Below are 19562 nucleotides of genomic sequence, written 5' to 3'. Positions count from 1 at the left end.
TTTGTAAAGGAAAAACATCTTCTAAGGTTGGCACAGGCCTCCTTTTACTCACCTAGCTGAGGTGGGCAGCTTCCTCTATGGAGAGGGGTGGACGTGGCGTCTCCAGAGGCTCTCGATGTTTTGACACTGGAGCACAGCTGTGTGATTTCAGATGTTTGCCTGAATGCTTCACCTGGGTATAAACTGTTACAAACCCCACCACCTTTTGCCTTACATGATGTACTGAACACCTAAATACATCACTCAAGAATAAACTACTTTGGGAACTTGCTCCTCTGTGGATCGGCTAGTTTTTCCCATGGTAGTGGTCATAAATGATCATACGGTTTACACACTGCATAAAAAAGTGCTGATTTTATTGGGAGAGCAGAACTGTTGGCAAATGTAAAGCAGGATCCACAAAAAAAGCTGTTTGTGTACAAGACATATTTGTGGATTGTTTGTTTGCTTCATAGCATGACCAAACACAGCCTGATGGATCTATGACCCAGGAAAAATACCTGCTCATTATTTATAGCTTTAAAAATCTCCCCTGTTGTCTGTGTGAAATATGAAATACGGAATGCTGTCCAAAACAACAGGACAAGAAGTTGTTGTCTTGTCTTCTTTATCTGATTTAATGCTACACACTGATTTCATCAGGGTTAATCTAATTTGCACATAAAATACTACAAGATGCTTCAAGCAGCAAGCTAGGCTGAGCATTGCCAGACGATTACTTAAAATTGCACTCCCACTCAGGGGGATCGTTGTGCTGTGGTTCCCTAAGTACCAAAGGTTGATTTTCCTCTAATTTCCTTGTCCTGGAGGATTTCATCCAGCTTCTCTGAGTCTCTCCTGTTGTAGCACAGGCCCATTAAGTGAACTACTACAGGTCATGCAGGTACAGCGCAGTTGCACTCCGGGGTTGGTTAGTGAGGGCTGGTGTGAAATCAGCAACATGTTTCTGCTCCTCTCAGCAAAGAGTTACTTTTCAACTTTTCAAAACCCGGAGCTGTTTGCCTTTGGGGGATCATTTCAGTTTGCTTCTCCTCATTGATCTCAGTCCTTCCCCTGCCCCTCAGTGTCCAGGTGGTTCTCCCCTCACCAGGGCAGGGTCTGTCACGGTGCCCCCCTTCCTCATTGCTTGTTGGCCCCACCTGTCAGAAGATCCCCACCTCCCTGGGGATGGAGTTGTTGAAACTGAACTGTCTGATCAGTTCTGAAATCCCTCAAAGCTTGGGAAGAATTTTAACCCTTCACCAAGGAGCTCTCAGCCCTGCTGTGGGGTTTTCTCTTACCTCCCCGGCCCCCCTCTGCTATTTCTCAGCTGGTTGCTCAGAAGAGGATTCGGTGCCATCTGCTATTTTTTGTTTATGGCAAGGAAAGAGACCCTGAACTAATTCCATGGAGCTTTTTATAGAGCAAGGATTGTGATGGTCTTAATTTACTGAACGGGAAGTTTTACAGCAGGGCTGCCTTTACGCGATCTGTTTGGGGCTGGTTACTATATACACAGGGGAGGAACCGACTTAATGTTGTAACACTAAAATTAAATTAATTGGGGGTTAAATTCAGCAAGTCCTTGTTCTTCAGGTAAAGCTGCTGAAGTTAGGGGGAGTTTAGTTGTGGTAAAAGATGATTGAATGGCTGAGTAACAGGACCCTTGCTTCCCTTCCAGTTATGAAAAGTGTGGTCTTTCCCTAGAAGAAAGACAAAAATGGATTTAAAGTAGTTTCAGGAGAAAAACTAATGAGTAGCTTAAGCAAAATTGCAATTAAACAAATAGGTTTGCAGCAGGAGTTAAGTATTTAGAAATTACACTCTCTGCAGACCATTAGTAGGAGCAACTCAACCTTATTAAAAAGAATCAGAAGAGTCCCTGTTGACTTGGCAGCCACTTGAATGCAATGTTTTCTAATAAACCTAGCTAGGATGAGCTCAATTATACAAATTCAAAGGTCAATAGAAAGTATGTTTCATTAACTATTGCGCATGCAAATCAAAAATCAAATGCAAGTCAAAGCAGGGCTGTACCCGAGTTAGTCCTCCAACCTGACGATGATACTGAAACTGAAGTGAAGATGTCAGGATGTGACCATAAAGTAAATTTCTGTCATTGAAGTCAATGGGATTTTTGCCTTAAACAGTGATAAATCAGAAGACTTTATTTCCTCAGGCATAGCTGTAAGATGGCTCTTGTGTATTTGGTATTATGTTTTGGTTTTTCTTTCATATAATAAATTTTGGTGCAAAAGAGGTAGCTTGAAGCCTTCAGCTTCACTTGGACTTGATCAACATCTGTGCGCTGCAGCATGCAATATGTTTTAAAGCTCACCAGCATTGTCCAAGAACTGCAGGATGTGATCCTGAGTGACTGCTAATATTTATTGTTTCAAACCCATTAAGCTCCCACGTCTATCATCGCATCTTTGTAACCACTGTCCATAGCTGTAAATGGGCTCTGCATTCGTTGCTGGATGGCCTGCTGCATCTTGCTGTGCACCTGCTTCACGAGAAAGCCCATGCTGGGTGTCTCCTAAGGAGAAATAAGGTGTTGACTTTGCTCTATAAAAGTCTTAAAGGTTGAAAACCTGGATACTTAGCCATCAGCTTTCTTCTTGCACCAGTCAGAATTCAAAGTTAAGCCCTTCCTACCTCAGTAAACGGGGAGCCCCTGGCACCAGAGCTCTTGTGCGTGATGTCTTCAGGGCTTCTGAAACAGACTCAAAACATAGGTGTCGGTCTGCAGAAGCACAAACCGGGCTTTGTTGCCTTTTGTGGACATAAAGCAAAGTCTGGTTGTTTGAAGGGAAGGGAGAGTTTTTGCATGTTTTTTTGTGATGATTTTATTATTATTATTTTTTTTAATCAGAGGGACCCTTGAATCTGGGCACATTTCCTTGGCTTGCCCCATCACATCGGTGTGTGCAGGGGAGGTGCAAGGCGAGACATCCCAGCAGCACAGCTTCAGGGCTTGGCAAACCTTTTTTTGTCTGCTGCCCCAGCAGTAATGCCGCATGTGCATAATGTGATAGGAATGGCCTGGAGAAAGCCAAATTACGTTATCTGGAAAGTACCAGTAATACTTAAAGCTATGAAATATTTGCCTGGCAGCTTCTGCAAGGTTATGCAGAAAAGATATTTTGGGATGACTATTGCTGCAAGGCTAAAACTGCTCCCCACCAGCAGCGCCAAAAAGAGGAGGTCGCTGGGTTCATTGCAAGCCAGTGGCCCCCAAGGAGGGCACAGTCCCAGACAGGGAGATGGTGGCCCAGTTCTGATGGTGGAGATCGCTATTTTCTCCTCATTATTATTATTATTTATTATTATAAGGCACCCAGCATGTAGGCATTCTGACAAAGGGCAATGGCATTTAATGAATTAACTGCTTACCTGTTGTGGCTGCGCCACCTGTGGAATTGTTCAAGGCCAGGTTAGATGGGTCTTTGGGAAACCTGGTCTGGTGGGAGGTGTGGATGGATGGTCTTGAAGGTGCCTTCTAGCCCAAACCACTCCGTGACTATTCTACTTAAAAAAAGAAATATGTTGTAGTCTCTCAGTATTTGAGCCTACTTGGGAGGAAAACAGAAAGACACTTTTAAAAGCTGTTTGTGGAGCATGATGGCAGCATTTCAGTGCAGAGAGAGGCCCGAGGAGGGGCATAAGGAGCCACCAAGTGCCACACATGGTTGTTAGCAGCGGTTACCCAGCTACAGAGTGGCTGGAAAGCTGTGCAGAGGAAAAGGATCTGGGGGTGCTGATTGATGCTTGCCTGAACATGAGCCAGCCGTGTGCCCAGGTAGCCCAGAAGTCCAGCGGCATCCTGGCTTGTATCAGGAATAGTGCAGCTAGCAGGACCAGGGATGTGATCGTCCCCCTGTACTCTGCTCTGGTGAGGGCGCTGTGTTCAGTTTTGGGTCCCTCACTACAAGAAGGACATGGAGGCCCTGGAGCTTGTCCAGAGAAGGGCTACGAAGCTGGTGAAGGGCCTGGAGCACAAGTCCTGTGAGGAGCGGCTGAGGGAACTGGGGTTGTTTAGTCTGGAGAAGAGGAGGCTCAGGGGAGACCTCATTGCTCTCTACAGCTACCTGAAAGGAAGGTGTGGGGAGTTGGGGTTGGCCTCTTCTGACAGGTAACTAGTGACAGGACTAGAGGGAATGGCCTCAAGTTGTGCCAGGGGAGGTTCAGGCTGGAAATGAGGAGACATTTCTTCTCAGAAAGAGCAGTCAAGTGTTGGGACGGGTTGCCCAGGGTAGTGGTGGAGTCACCGTCCCTGGGGGTGTTCAAGGACAGGTTGGACGTGGTGCTTGGGGACATGGTTTAGTGGGTGACATTGGTGGTAGGGGGATGGTTAGACCAGATGATCTCAGAGGTCTTTTCCAACCTTAATGATTCTATGAATAGAACACAGGCTTATCCAGGGCTACAGCAGTGGCAAAGCCAGGTGATGCCACCCAGTGCTGCAAACCAACCTGCTCTTATGTCCCATCCTCATGCTGCCCCTGCCCCAGAGCTTGCCCCTGTGGGCAGGCTGCCTGCCTTGGTGCTCTGGCATGGCCAGAAAATGCTTTCCTGTGCAGTAAACCACACACAAGTTATGAAGTTTGATTGGAAGAGTGATAGTCTTGGTTTTAATTGCTGCCTGTTCTGCAGTGTATCTCTTCTGACTGAGTAGCAGTTGCACCATCTCAGCTGAGTTTGTAAGCCCTTCTGTCCCCAGTTTTGTTTCTACAACTTGAAAGGGGAGGACTCCTTTACAAGAATCCCACTATAGCTGCAAAAATTTTCAGAGACACGGAAATAAGGAATTTTTGTCTAAAGGAGTTGCTACTTATTCATTCCCTGTGCCAGTGATAACTCATTGTTTGGTTTAACTGAACCAAGTACAAGGGAAAAACAACCTGTGCAGGTTGTTTATGTTTGTAGCCTCCTGGTTTGCAGTAAAACTGCTCTTCCTTTTTTTTTTTTTTTTTAAATGATGCTTCTGGATTTTGATGGCATGGAGACCGTGGCTTAAATATGGTGTGTTATGATTGAAAGGTGTTGGGATTTATTCCTTTAACTTAAATGATTATTTTCATGTTAGAAAAGATAGGTTCACTTTTATCTGCAAACAGAAAAAGTACCTGACATGTCTACTGCCTGTCATGGTGTGAGCTGTTAATTGAAAGCTTTCATTTTGAAACAGCTGGGATGGGGCTTGGGAGTCTCAAATAACAGGTTTGCCCAAACCAGTCTGAGTTTAGCTGTTGTCTTTACAACCTTGTATTGCTCACATGGTTGTGCTTGGAACTGACAATGGAAAGTTTTCATCATCTCAGAGCCGAGATCGGCTTTTATCCCCGCTACTCCTTGCCTGACGTGAAATGGCAGCGCGGCATTAAGGGGTTGCTGGAAGTGAGTTTGTCATCCTCACACCTGCTCGGTGAGAAAAAACAAGAGATCAGAGCTACGTGAGTTAGTCTCTCACAATGGAAAGACGATCTCACAAGCATGAGTATTTAAGAGCACTTACATGCAAAGATAATTCTGTATTTGCCAAGTAAATTTCATCGCAAAGTTGGCAAAGACACCGTAAATAGCAGTTACCTAAGGTGAGACATTCACGCTCTCCCCCTTCTCCTAGGGGGACCCTATTATGTTGGTTAGCATAGCCCCAGTGCAGGGCAGGATCCCTCACTGCCTGCTCTCCCTGCCCCGTTACTGCTGTGCACAGGAGCCGAAGTTTGCTCTCACCTGAAAAGACCAGCAGAAAGAGAGGATGTTCTTGAATTAAAATTGTATTGGAGTTACTCAGTGATCAGGGCACATAGTGCTGCTCTGTAAAGTCTATGCTGATATCAAAACAATCTCAAAACACTGAATATATCACAAAGTAAAAGACACAAATCTCTCCTGCGTGACTGAAAAGGGGACCCGAGATATCTCTCTCGAGCTAAATAAGAACGTTAAATCCTGGGCTCCTGTTGCAGTTGATAACGATACTTTATCAGGATCACCAGAACAAGGAACTATACAATGGAAAATGGAAATTTCCGCATCAATATGCTTTTTAAGGCAGAAAGTGGTGTTTACAGCACAAAATCATCATGGAGAAGGAGGTGTCACAAAATACTTCTGCACAAAAGCAGCACTGCAGTACAGGATGAGAGTCCCTCTTCCCATCCCGGACACATTCGGGCTGCCCTGACACGGATCATGCCAACCCACAGCCTCCTGTGGGAAGCGGCTGGCGCCCAGGTGGGGCACCCAGCAGCCTTGCACCAGGTACCATGTTTAGGCCACTCACTTCTTCCAGGGACAAGATTCAATTCCAGCTGAGAACACCTACATTTGGGGGGTTTAGCTTTGCTCTAGTCCATGAAGATACATTCTGCATAAGCAATTCAGCTAGGAACCATTCCTTAAACCACGATTCAGTTGCCTAATAGCAGATGTCTGATGCTATTTTAGGAGTCGTGGAGTTACCCCGGTTGGCATCCTGTTGCTGCACCAAACAGAACATGGGCTTCCTCGCCCTTGCATCATATCTGCCACCCTGTGCAGATGTCTCATCTACCCTGGAGTATCAAATAGCACCAAGGAGCCAATGTTAGGAGAACCATCCATGCTGGTAGGGCATCTGAGTCATTCTCCAGGCCCCCTTGACTGTGTCAACCAATGTCTGCTGATGATAATAACAGCTACAGTTTAAGAGAGATTTTAAGGAAGAGAGTATTTTAGGGAAGATAGCCCAACCACCTGCAGTAGATCTCACAGACAAGATCATGAGAGCTGTGACACTGAAAGCTCCTTTTTACCCACAGTTAGAAGATTTATGGGTGCAGCTGCCTCTGTACCATCTTTCCATATGTCCCAAAACAGTGGTCCAGCTTTCATGTTGATTATTTTTATTTTTTTTGTGTGTTGGTTATTTTTAATTCAGCTTCTCACACTCTGTCCTGTAGTAACTGAACCCTGCTTGAGCATCCCCTGTGAGCTGCCTTCAACCAGGCAGTCAGCAGCAATGACATGAAGAGGGTTAGATTTAAACTTAGGTCTTCAACTTCAAACGTGAAATCGAAAAGAAAAAAAACGAAAGCGTTTTTTTTTATTATTTTTAGGAAAACCACTGGGTCTTGTTTTTGAACAGAAACATTTGTATTTGGCTAATTGTAAACACGGCCAGCAACCGATGAGACAGAGGCATATTTGCACACGGAAACTGAGTTACAGAGTTGACTTTGCTGGAGTCAAGTAGTGATTTGGAATAAAATTTACAGGTTGAATGGTTTGGATTTAGCTGCGCAAGTGGGACTTAAAATGGCCATTTGTGATTTAGACATTTTCTGTCTCCCTTGGGAGAAATAACAGGTAAAATTGGGTGGAAAGCATGTTCTCTCAATCGGTAAATTAAAAAGCATTCTCTTTCCTCCACTGTTCTCTTTGTGAAGATACCTAGGTAAACTTTCAAAAAGCTACAGACAAATCTGCATAATAAATGTCATTGTTTTTAATTATGACTACTAGTTAGTAGCTGTATTTGTCATTCATGCAACAGTCTAACCATTACATGGCATAATTTCCTAGAAGCCACAGAAAATTGGGCTGCAATTGCCTGTAGAAGGACGTCCTTCCAGACCAAGGCAGAAGCAACCATACCTAAACCGTTCCTGGCAGAGGTTTGTCTAACCTGCCCTTCAGGACCACCAGTGGGATTCACTCTTCATTTTACTGGGGTCTACAATAAAAAATGGATTACAGGTGCAGGACCTGGGTGCAAGGGTCAGATCAGATTTGCAGGGTGTCACACAGCCTCTGGATGAAGCTCGACATTGGAAGATTGCTCAACTGTAGCACAGTAATTAAGGGCATTCCAAATCTTGTTAAATTCAATAGGATTAAATTGAAAAATATATGTAAACACCATTCTGAATGACAACAACTGCAGAAGCATTTGATCACAAGCTGGGATAACTTGCCACCTTACCACATCACTGGGTGCCTTGCCAGACCCAAACTTACATGGCAAGTAGTTCCAACACTTTGTAAGCCAACAAATTTCACACTGGATAGTAAGTGTTGAGTGTCCTCTGCACTAAACTGTGCTTCTTAGCAATATTCATTTAAATGGGACAAATATAGGTAAACAGATACGCTGCTCCAGTCCCATCTCCCTCTGTGTTTCAAAACAGTAATCTGTTTCTAAGCTGAGAAGTGTTTATGTCACCCACTGTTGCAGACATCCATGCTGACCAAGGACAACATGGAGGGATACTTTTCTTTGGCATGTAGTGTTTTTTTTTTTTCCAAACTGCAGCACTCTGTAGACCGGAAAAGAATGTGCTCACTCCTGAACTTGGAATGAGCCCCTGCAAACAGTGCTATATCCAGCAAAGTTTTATAGACTCGGAATTATCTCCAGCATCTGTGCAGGAAACATAAGAAAGGACATTCTCTGTGGTTTAAGAAGTTGCTAATAAGGGTTAGGTTGCCTCTACTCCCTCTCGTCAATTCCCCTAGACACATTCAAGTTATTCCATCATTTCAAGCCCTTCCCTTCAACACCGAACAACAAAGTGCCCTTTTCTAAAGGCTACCATCTAATGGGTTGGATCTGTTGTAGTACACTTGTAAAAGAAAAAAACGGCTCCTCTGAAAGCATTCTCTGGCCACTGAGACCCCTTCTCCATATCACTGGTTTATGTCATCTGACCAGAAAAATGTTTCCCTGTTGCTCTACTGACAGGAGAATTCAGGACCAGTTAGTCACTGCCTTAGCTCTTGGTGATAAAATGCATCTTCAAAGAGCAATGCTGGCACAACTGTTTTGAGCATTATAGCACAGCTCTCTTCAGCCATCTGCTATCTGGGACAAGGATGGCAATCCGTGAGGCTACCAGAGTCAACTGGAAGTAGCAAAGGCAGCATGAAGCCCTTTCCAAAATATACGACTTTTAATTTTTTCTTTAATGGCTGATGAAATAAAAATAGCCTCTGTTGAAGGAGTCAGTTTCTGCAAACATACTACTTAAGTCACAGAGTTTTAAAGGCTTACTTCTGCACTTCTAATGTAACATCTGCCTGTACTGCTCTGAATAGAAGACTAGCTTCAGTGCTTAGAACCTCCCTGAACCAGGTTCTTCGATTTGTTGGTCTTAAATTACAGCTAACAGAGCATCAAAATTCTAATTTGCTACTAAGCAAAAGTTAATAAGCAGTGGGTAGAAACATGCATACAGCTAAGTTGGTCACTTGTAATATCTTTTTATTTAAAATTACCGATAGTGACATATTACTTAGGAGGATGCCTTGCCCGTGTTTCCTAATCACTCTTGCTAACAGTAACAGATATCCTGGATGGCCCAACAAATTGTAAGTCAATCTTCGAGTTCAGTGCAAGGCAATATCCTGAAAGAAAAATGACTTGGGCACTTTGTGATCAGCAACTTGAATTACAGCCTTAATACTCTGAGCATCACACTGTTTCATTTAAGAAGCATGACCACATGTTTGCGAAGTGAGGACTGGTTTTTGGTTTCATTTGCAGACGCCAAGTTAGAAATCGTAAAGATAGCATGATAGCAACAGTCTGCCTCTTCCAGAAGAGGAAAAATCAGAAACAACCTGGTAAATATAAGAGGGAAATAATAATATTTTATAATAAAACATAATAGTGATATAATTTATTTATATGGTATATTGTATTATGTATATGATAAGGTATTTTAGATGTTATATGTAACACTAGTTATAACATTGGGCTGATGGGCTGTTTAAGAAGAGAGTGTCTGTGCTTGTTCCATTTCTCCAGTCTCTGAATACCAATGCAGTATTCAATTTTTTCACTACGAGTACCAATTTTTACTGATTTATTGGAAACATTTAAATGTCCAGTGTTACCTGTCTCCAGAAGGATCCCTTCTTCACAACTTGGGCTCTGCAGAACTGACCAACGGCAGCACAGAAGATGGCCGGGAGCCACCCAGCTTTGTGTTCCCACTGGTGAGAAGAAAGCTGACACAAGGACCCTCGCATGTCCTGGCCTTGCTTCCAGAGCTGAACTTGGCTAAGCACATGGGGTTAAACCAAAGGGTGCCCAGCATGTGCCAGGAGAACCTGTTCTGGTTATTACCCTGAAGAAACAAGTGACAGGAGTCCCAGCCTTTCAGCAAAGCCAAAATCCTTTCTCTGACATTCCCCCGCAGACAAGCTGGAGTCAGGGAGGGAGATACCTGGATGGGTTTTGAGCAGGCTAGCACAGATTTAGCAGCCTGTGCCTGGTGAGCAGCTGCCAAAGCACAGAAGTAAAACAAGTGAGTTTTCCTGCCCCTGATCTCGGGGCCCACCACCCAAAGCCAAACAAGATCTTTCTAGCCTGCAGCATTCAAGGCCTAATGAGCTCAGGCCTGGTCCTGACTGAACCCTCAGACCCTCCCACGTCCAACAGTGCATTTTCAATCACTCGATCCAAGATCTGACACACTAAATTCTTCATGGAGTGCCACAGGAGGAGAAGGTTTTGCACGTGCTGTGGCAGACATCAGCACCTGAGTGAGGGCACAAGACAGTAGGACCGTGCAGGGGGGAGCAGAAGGAAGGGGAGCAGAAGTAAAGGAGGAAGATGAGGAGCCACATCTCCCTACCATTTCCCACAACCATTCACTGCCCTGTGCCAGTATGCAGGCTCCAGTCCTGCCAAGAGTCCTGCAGCTGACTCGTTTAAATCAACTCAGTGGGGTACTCATGCACTGGGAACGAAGCCTGGGTTTTGAGGGCCTCATTTGTCTTCTGCACTCCCTTCTCCAAGCAGATTTAGGAGTACCCAGATCCAAGCTATTCACACTAGGGATAGAGATAGCAATAGAGATGTTGTGAAGTGTTATCCTTCACCCATTTTTCCTCATCCTCCCCCTTAGCCCGTTGTGTTTCCAGAATGTCCCCGTCACTTCTTGGCTACAAAAGTCCACTGGTGTACTTCTGCTCCAGTAAACAGTTCAAAGAAACAGGAGATTTTCTAATCTTGTCCTCTCCCTGCTTTAAATACCTGCATTTAGACTTCTGACCAAGTGCCTCGTTACTTATCATGGATATTTCTGCATTTTTAGTTCAAAAGGGCAGTAAATAACTCAAGCTGCCTTTCCTGCCGGACTGCTGGACCAAGGCTTCTCATACAACCCATGGAGAGATGCAGTCACAGCACCTAACCCAGGCACCTGTGTCAGGCGGTTTAAGAGTACAGCCACCATGATCAGTTCCCTACATTGAACAGGGAGGCGGTCTGAAAAGTCACAACCAAGAATGAGCCAAAATTTAACTTAAACATGTATAAGAGGTGCCCAGGTGTACTACTTGCTGCATGTACAGAGCAGCATGGCCTCAGCAGATGAGGGACTCTGGCCCTTCCAAGCCTGCCAAATTGGTACCTAAGTAATTGCTTTATTTATTTTTATCTTTCTACTCAGTTACTTTCTCTATTAACTTAAGTCTACTGTTGACTCAGCCATATCCATTTGCCTGTAAAGCACTTAGCATAGTGATCTTTTCATGATTCATAGTATCAGTAACAAGTGGTACTCTGAACACTCTTGACTTGGCTCTGGTTTCATTTTTTTTTCCATCTCTGTCCCCACAAGCACTGTGAGAAGGCATTGTGTACATCAGATTGGGTGTGAACCTCGGGCTGGAGACCACCAACATATCAGATGCTGAAAACAAAACTTGGTAAAACAACTCACAGCGCATCACCTATGAACAAAAGCAGGTAGCAGACCAATATGCTGCAGTTCTTAGGCACTGGACAGCCAAAATAATAATAATAATAATAAAAAAAAATCAGTTATGCTATTATACCATGATAGCAATCCCAGCCATAATTCACAGCTGCAGCTGTTACCTCAAGGAAGCTTTACAGGCTCCACCTGCCTTCACCTGCACAGGAGCTTGTGCTGGAGCAGCACAGGGTATCTACCTATTCCCAGTTCTGGGCAGGTGTTTAGGTAAAAATCAGGTACTCCACGTCACCCCCTCAGACAGGGTAAAAGCTCCAGTTTCACTTCTGATACCTGGTAGCCAGAAACGAACATATAGAAACTGTACTGAGCATATTCATTGAGCTGTTGCTGTGTTTTCCCCCTACTCCAGAAAACATTAGGACAAGTGTCACTGTGATGGGAGGGTCCTTTGTGGCAGGAAGGCCGGCAGGGTGTCTTTTCATCCCATGCAGTTGCAGATGTCCCATCAGGATGGGGATTTCATCTCCCCCTTCAGAAAGAGGGAAGGAGAACAGAGAGGTGATAAATCCTTTGAATGCCAGAATTTAATATACAGGCAGCATAATCTTTCTGATTCAAAGCAGGCCAGTGTAATGGGACCTAATCGTGTCGGTCTGGAAACACAATCCTGCTAGGGAAAAAAAAAAAAAAAAGAAAAAAAAAGAAAAAAAAAAGAAAAAAAAAACTAGGCCTACTAATTCAATGGTTTTATTTCACTAGTGCAGCACCCCAAATTTTAATTCAGTAAAGTTCATGGTGTCATAGATGTGGCTTATCACTTGAGCATGTGTAGCTGTAAGCATCAAATAACACATGGCATGCTGAAGTAATGGAAGTGCTTAAGAGCTTATGTTTGACCTTGATCTCCAGAAGCAAACTCCTTGAGATCTAATATGGATGTGATCTAGTTGTAAGAAATCCCTTCTTCAGGTCAGTATCACCTGGAAAGCAGCTGTTTACTAGCTGCAGGTGTTGTTAGGGCGCACTCCATATTTATGATTACTTCTAATTTTAAAAGAACCTGGGAATGTTTATTTCTGTCAGAGGTTGAAGCTCCTTACAAGTTTACATCTACCGATTATTCCAGCTGCCTTCCTGAGCAGCTTTTTCTAAAATCTTTTGACTTTACTGTACGGAAGGATCCTGAAACACTGGGGTTAATCTTCATTGTGCTAATGCGCTTAAGGTGTATCATCCTCCTGGAATAGCCCCAGTATCCCAGTCAACCTTTCTGTCTATATATATGCCTAAGAGAAGTTAAGTTTAGGTTGAAATATGTGTATGCATATGTGTGTACTCTATGGACTCTACATACATATATGCATGCAGGCACACATTTCTTTAAAACTAACAAACAACAAAAAAAAAACATTGAAAAGCAGTTGTCATACACCCAAATTGTGCAGTGATTTTCAAATGCAGGTGAATATTCAAGTTCACTTCAGGCAGCCCCAGACTGATGTGGATCTCTAAGTCTGTAGCTGGATCCCTATGGCACTGGGAAATATGCAAAGGCCACCTGACTCAGCCAGAGACCATCAGGCCAACACTCCTCTGATTCTTCTCTCCACACCTCAGAGGAAAGAGGAAATACTCTGGCATGGTCCTTCCTTGGGAAACTGAAACCTGAAGTTAGGAGCACGTTACAGCACTGCCGTAGCCTGCACCGTGGATCAGTTGGGCTGGTGCCAGGACATCGTCTGTGATATCTGTCATAGTGTCAGAGGTGCTAACATCCAATTACAGGAAAAAATGAGCTTTGCAACCAAGGGAAAAGCAAATGCTGCCCTCCTGTTATCCTGACAGACTTTTGTTCCTGGGAGAGGGGTTCTTTTTGTCAACTATGATATAAATGAAATTACTGTGAGATGTGTTTCCATTAAGCTGAAAACAAGGGGTTCTTTTAACGTGCAGATATTCTCCCAAAGTACAAGGGGCATTATGCACAGAAAGATTTTGCTAATGGATGAAAGTGGGGAAATTAATGTACCTAGCACTATCAAAAACTAAAAGTATCTCGATCAGCATTTGTGACCACTAAGCTTTGGCACCAGAGTTTACTGCCATCTGAGAGGTCAGGCTGCTCCCACTGCTCCCTCCTGCTCCTGTGACCCCACAGCAAGCTGATGCAGAAAATATGATTTCCATGAATTCAGCAAGACTTTCTACAGGAACATCTTAAAGCAACACATTTATGAAATACAGAAGAAAGTGGGAGGAGGCCCCAGCAGACATTTAGATGGGCAGGCAAGCTGAGGGATTATCACCTCTCATTTCCACCTTCCAGTGTGACATGGACATCTTGTCTCAGCTGAAACACATACTTTGTGCTTCTGGAAGTCAGAGGAAAATAGAAGGAAAATGAACTTTTGAAGGATGGCTTCACCAGTGGGAGTCCAGCCCTTCCCGGTCAGATCTCTACAGAAGCACAAAGTTTTGCACAAACCTTACTTACTGTGATTAAGAAAAACCTCGACTGCAGGGGCCATTGGAAGCCCTCTGATCCTATCCAGACTCAACACACAGCAAAGAACTTTGTCCAAACAGATTAGAAACAAAAAAAGAAAGAAGGAGTAGGTGCTGTCCAAACACATTAGAAACAAAAAAGAAGGGGCAGGTGCCAGACTGATGGTTACAATTACCTAACAAGTGAAAAAGACCTGTCTAGGCTCCTGGCCTACCGGTAACAGTACTTGGGGCTGATGTGGACATGACAGCAGGTGCTCAATCACCCAGGGAGGGAGAGTGCAGCCAGGGAACCGGGGCTATGGGACACAGTCCAGGCGGGCTTCTGCGGATCCCCCTCTGCGGCCTGGGGACAGCTCAGAGCAAGATCACCTCATGCTCTCGGCCCGCTCCTTCACAGCCACACCCAGCACTGCTTTTCTTCCCCCTTCTGTAATTTCTTGATCATATTCTGGCATTATTTTGAAGTCAGCCACTCTACAGGGCCAGGCACCCTCAAATTACAGTTTGGGGACATTGGGATGATAGTGTGGGAGGCTCCTCCGCAGACAGACATTGCAAGTGGGCCTTGAGGGCACAGAAGAGAATTGTGCTACACCTAGACTTCTCTTACCTCAAATGCGGCCTCAGATGTGGTCTCAAATCAAGACAGCAAGCTCCCTGCTCTGCCTTGCCCTTGCTCTTCCAAGCTCAAGCTGTGGCATGAATGCCTACTGACACTGTATATTAAGCATGGTCTAAGGAATACCTCTAAAAAAACACTTTCCCAAGGGACATTATTTTCTCTTCTAAATTACTTTGCATCTTCTGAATGCTGAAAGCTAGAACACATGCTGCTCTGCCAAGATACAGGCATTTTCTGAGGTTACTTGCAAACTTTGCAGTGCATGAGAGGATGCTCTGTGGTCGTGTTTACACACATTTTACCTAAGCCTCACACTTAGATGCCTTTTGTAAATGTTTCGTCTCTTGCACAAAGGCTTATAAATATATATGCTGCTGACTGATTGATCCCAAAGGACCAGGATATGAGAGAGATAGGTGTTTCTGCCCTATAGACACACCTTTAAGCTCATTATGCTAAGCACTGTTGGCTAACTACCCATGGCAGCATGAGTTCAATTTGGACTTCAAAACCTATTCCAGAAATGGAAAAAAAAAAAAAAAAAAAAAATCTCAAGCTGAGCTCCATGCCCCAATGTTAAACTGTTCTTATACTACTAGCCTAGAAGTGTTTTTTGATGGGTTTATCTGAAATGAAGGCACTATAGACATACCTTTGTCTGTTTTTTTAGCTCTTCTGCTCTTCCCCTTCTACATGTTGCCGTGATGGGGTTTTCTGCCATCCAGGGAATATCCAGAGAATAATTTTCTAAAATGGGCAGCTGACCGGTGAGAGATCTAGCAACACTCAAAGCCGTCATGTGAGATTTTTCACAGCATTCCAGAGAGAGCACCGAAATCAGCAAGATCACAGTCTTTCCAGGCATGGATTCCCAGTCACCCCACCTGTAACTATTAACACAAACATTACTTCACAGTGAACAATCTCTGTCCGATCCCCTTGCAGAGTCTTGGCATGAGGCTCCCGCAACATTTAATACTATTTAAGCTCTCAAAATAGGGCCTTAACGAGGTTTAAAGGCTGAGTTTGTGCTAGACTTTCCAAAGGGAAGTTAATTTCATCCCACAGGCCTAACATGTATGAACTTGAAAGCAAGTGTTGTATAAGAAAAAAATATATGTTTTATATGTGCATAAATGTATGTGCATATATCTGTGTGTATTCCCATGTGCTGAAAATGCACCTCATGAAGTTTTTGGCCAAAGTTTAAATGGTATAAATATAAGCACAAGAAGGGCTGTTTGTTTCTGTTAGTTTGTTTGTTTCCTGCTAGATTTTATTGTCTCCAATAAGCAGGACATTATCACTCTAAACAAGGAATGGGAAGCTCGATGACTGCAAACATAGTGCCCATCAATGTGTATGTATTGTAAGTCTCCATCTGTACCACACTGCACAGGGTAGAAAACATTACCAATGCTTCCTGTAGTCCTGTGATGCTTGGGATGATCTAACCACTTCTTGTGGCTTAGAAAATCCTTTCAGCCGCTCCCTGCAGATTATTGAGAGACCTACTGTCATATAAAAGATGTAAGAGGTGTACATGTTTCTCCCAGAGATGTGGTCTTATTTTAACAGCTCCTTTTAAACTGGCAAAAGTGAGCTGGAAAAGAGAAGACCTTTTAATTAATATTTCTGTTATTTTCTTCCCTTGTTTTTATGAGCAGTTGAACACCTACATTGTAACATTTATTAGCTTCAGAAGTGTGGCTACCACTTTGGTGCCTTCCGTGTTCCTATTGCTGAACCATTACCCTGCAATACGTGCAAGTACTTGCCAAACTGCCTGCAGTTAGTACAAGAGACTGTTAACCTAATTTATACATGAGTAAACCTCCCTCGAGATAACAAAAAACACAACTGTCATTGGATGATTTAAGGCTCCCTGAGAAGAACAGAAAGAAAGAAAGACGGGAAGATGTGGGAAGTGTCCTTGGAAAGGTAAAGAAAGGAATGTGGCTGCTAGAGGAGAAAAAGCAGTATTTGAGATAATGATATATTTGAAGTATTACCAGACTCAAACAATAATGTAGAAAACTTATAAAAGGTACCCAAAATAGCCACCTTTAATAATAATAAATAATAATAAGCACATGAACTTAAAGGAGCAAATCTTCACAAAACTATGAAGATTTTGTTCTTCCATCATCAGGTTCCCCAGAGTCTTGGCTTGTTTGGCCAACTGGCTGGTGAGACCTCTCAGCAAGATCTGCAAGTCACCGCTTTGCTCCACACAGTTGTCGGTGTGTCCAGGAAAGCGGGCTGTCAGAAGAGAGACTTGGTTGCTCACTGTTTGACTGCCATCAGGTTCCTTGGGACATTTTTGAGGGATGACGTTGCAGCATTTCTGCCCCCTCTGCTACCCCAAGACGTGGAGATGGGTCTGCAAGAGTCAGAGAATTGTACAGTCACAAAAAAAAAAAAAAAAAAAAAAAAAAAAAAAAAATTCTCTACAATCCTCCAGTGAAACAAATCAGAAAGAGGACAGACAGACGGGCAGAGAGGTCAGCCCTGGAAAGAGAAGGCCCTGACATGGCATGTGACATCCTCCGACTTTTTGATCAGTTTCCCTGAGAACCCTGCTTGGTGCCCACTCAGCACAATCTGCTCAGCTCAAGCTACTTGGTGTGCCCACTGTCTGGATCAGCCTGCAGAAAGTTTACCTGCCCTGCCAAAAGAAAGTAAAAATGTCCTTGGGAATAGCTGAATAAACACAGTACATAACTCTAAGTGCAGGTCAGCATTGCACATTATTAGACATTACTTGTTATTATACAGGAAAGCCCTGTTAATTGGACTTGGCACATACAAATACGTTATCATACAAACCTGAAAATAAATACGTATTAACTTGCACTGTGTGTGCAACTAGAAAACTAGCACTCCATTTCAAGAGAAGATAGAGAGCTGCAAATTTCCTCTTGGCACAGGCTGAGAGAACAAACATCATGTTAACGATATTCTTTAATATAGGTATAAGCTTACTGGGTGGGAGAGGGCTGGAAGGACTTAACAGATTACCTAGTGTGTTTGTACTGGCACAGCCTTTTCCTTCCCCTGTCTGGGGCTGCGCTTCTGCAAACACGATGAGTGCTGTCATCATGTAGTCTTGTTCTCCACAGCTACTAGAGTGAATGCCATACATGAACAGAATAGAAATGATCTCATCAGTAATTATGTCCATTCTTATAAACAAAAGGCTTGCTTGTACTTGTGCTTTGGTTCAAAAGACAAGTGTCGTGGTATGGACAGTAAGCATGGCATTCATCTCTTTTACTCTGAAAACAAACAAACAAACAAAAACAACAAAACAAAACAAAACAAAAATGGCTGGGAGAAGGTTAGTTGGCATCAGCTAAAACTGAACCAGGAACCAACAGTTAAATGGTATGGATGGTGGTCAGCCTGAGGATATGCCCTCGTACTGTCTTACTCGCTGATAAAGATACAGCCCAGGATATAGGGAGGTATTTAAACAGAGCTATTGCATGGATTTTGTGATTAAAATTCTCAGTGGTATATTGACACCATGTGCTATGGTCAGAGTCATAACATTTAATTATTCATCTGTTTCATTTAAAAGGAAATGCAATTCTGTGGTGACTTAATTTGGAAATGGTGTGTTTATAGCTCTACAGCTAAATGTACTTACAGCACAGGTTCTCATTATCCACTGCAAAAATAGCAAGTGGATTTGATCAGTGCAGGAGTGAACAAGCATGCCATGATACAGCATGGTTTGAAGTCAGTGTGGAGCCTCAAACTTTCCTTCAGTTTAAGAAATGAGCTGTGATACCAACTGATCTTGCTATTAGGAGAGAGGGTTATGCTCTGCCCTGGTAAGGAGTTATTCAGCATTTGTGATCTGCCCAAGGAAGAAGGAGACAGCTCCTGTCAGTCTTCGTAACACAGGAAATTCACAATGGATGCAGCTAGAATGCATGCAGGGCTGATGCCTGACACTATTCTCTGATATAAGAGGCCACAGTCTCTCTGCTTTTCTCCTGGGCTCCTCTCCACATACTTGCTTGCATTGCACAGAGGTACACTCACCTCTTCCCAGTGCCACACACATCTGTGCAGCAAATCCTGAACAGCCTTTGCTGCTCAGGAAAGTCACAAAGAGGGGCATGCAAATACTTTCCAGAGAGAATTGCTGAGCCCAGTTTGACTATGGGAAAGAGTGAATGGAAAGGAAGCAGTCATGGAATGTGCCACATCAGATATGCTGTTATGTTTAGCACTGGGTGAAAACAAGCATTCATATTTAGGATTTAGACAATGCGTGGTCTGCAGGATATTCACAGCTAATAATGTCACAGCTCTCTGACAAGAGCTCTTGCACTGTGGAAAGTGCAATTTTGGTCACCTTTGGAAAACGCAGATGCCGGCAGCACACCGCAGCAAAGGGATGGCCAAGGCAGATCAACCTGATTACCACAAGCAAAATCTGGTAATGTGCTTCAGAACTGACATCTACAAATAAAATTTACAAAGTCAATGCTGGAAATACTAGGCTTTGAAATATTCAGACCTGAAATGGGCCAATGCTGCATTTGCAGGGATAGGACTACATGACCTACCTGGCTTCTGACTCTGCGGTTCTAGGGAAATGCCCTACCACTTACAACAAGCTTAGCTGCCATGATGTCAAAGCACCTTCTGAGATACATTTTTTCTGCATCTCCTTCTCTTGGATTCCACTAAAACAGAATGAAAGAAAAATATTAAAATTT

Source organism: Oxyura jamaicensis, chromosome 1 (genome assembly GCF_011077185.1).
Source record: "Oxyura jamaicensis isolate SHBP4307 breed ruddy duck chromosome 1, BPBGC_Ojam_1.0, whole genome shotgun sequence".
Lineage (NCBI taxonomy): Eukaryota > Metazoa > Chordata > Aves > Anseriformes > Anatidae > Oxyura > Oxyura jamaicensis.
This window is presented reverse-complemented; position numbering follows the sequence as displayed.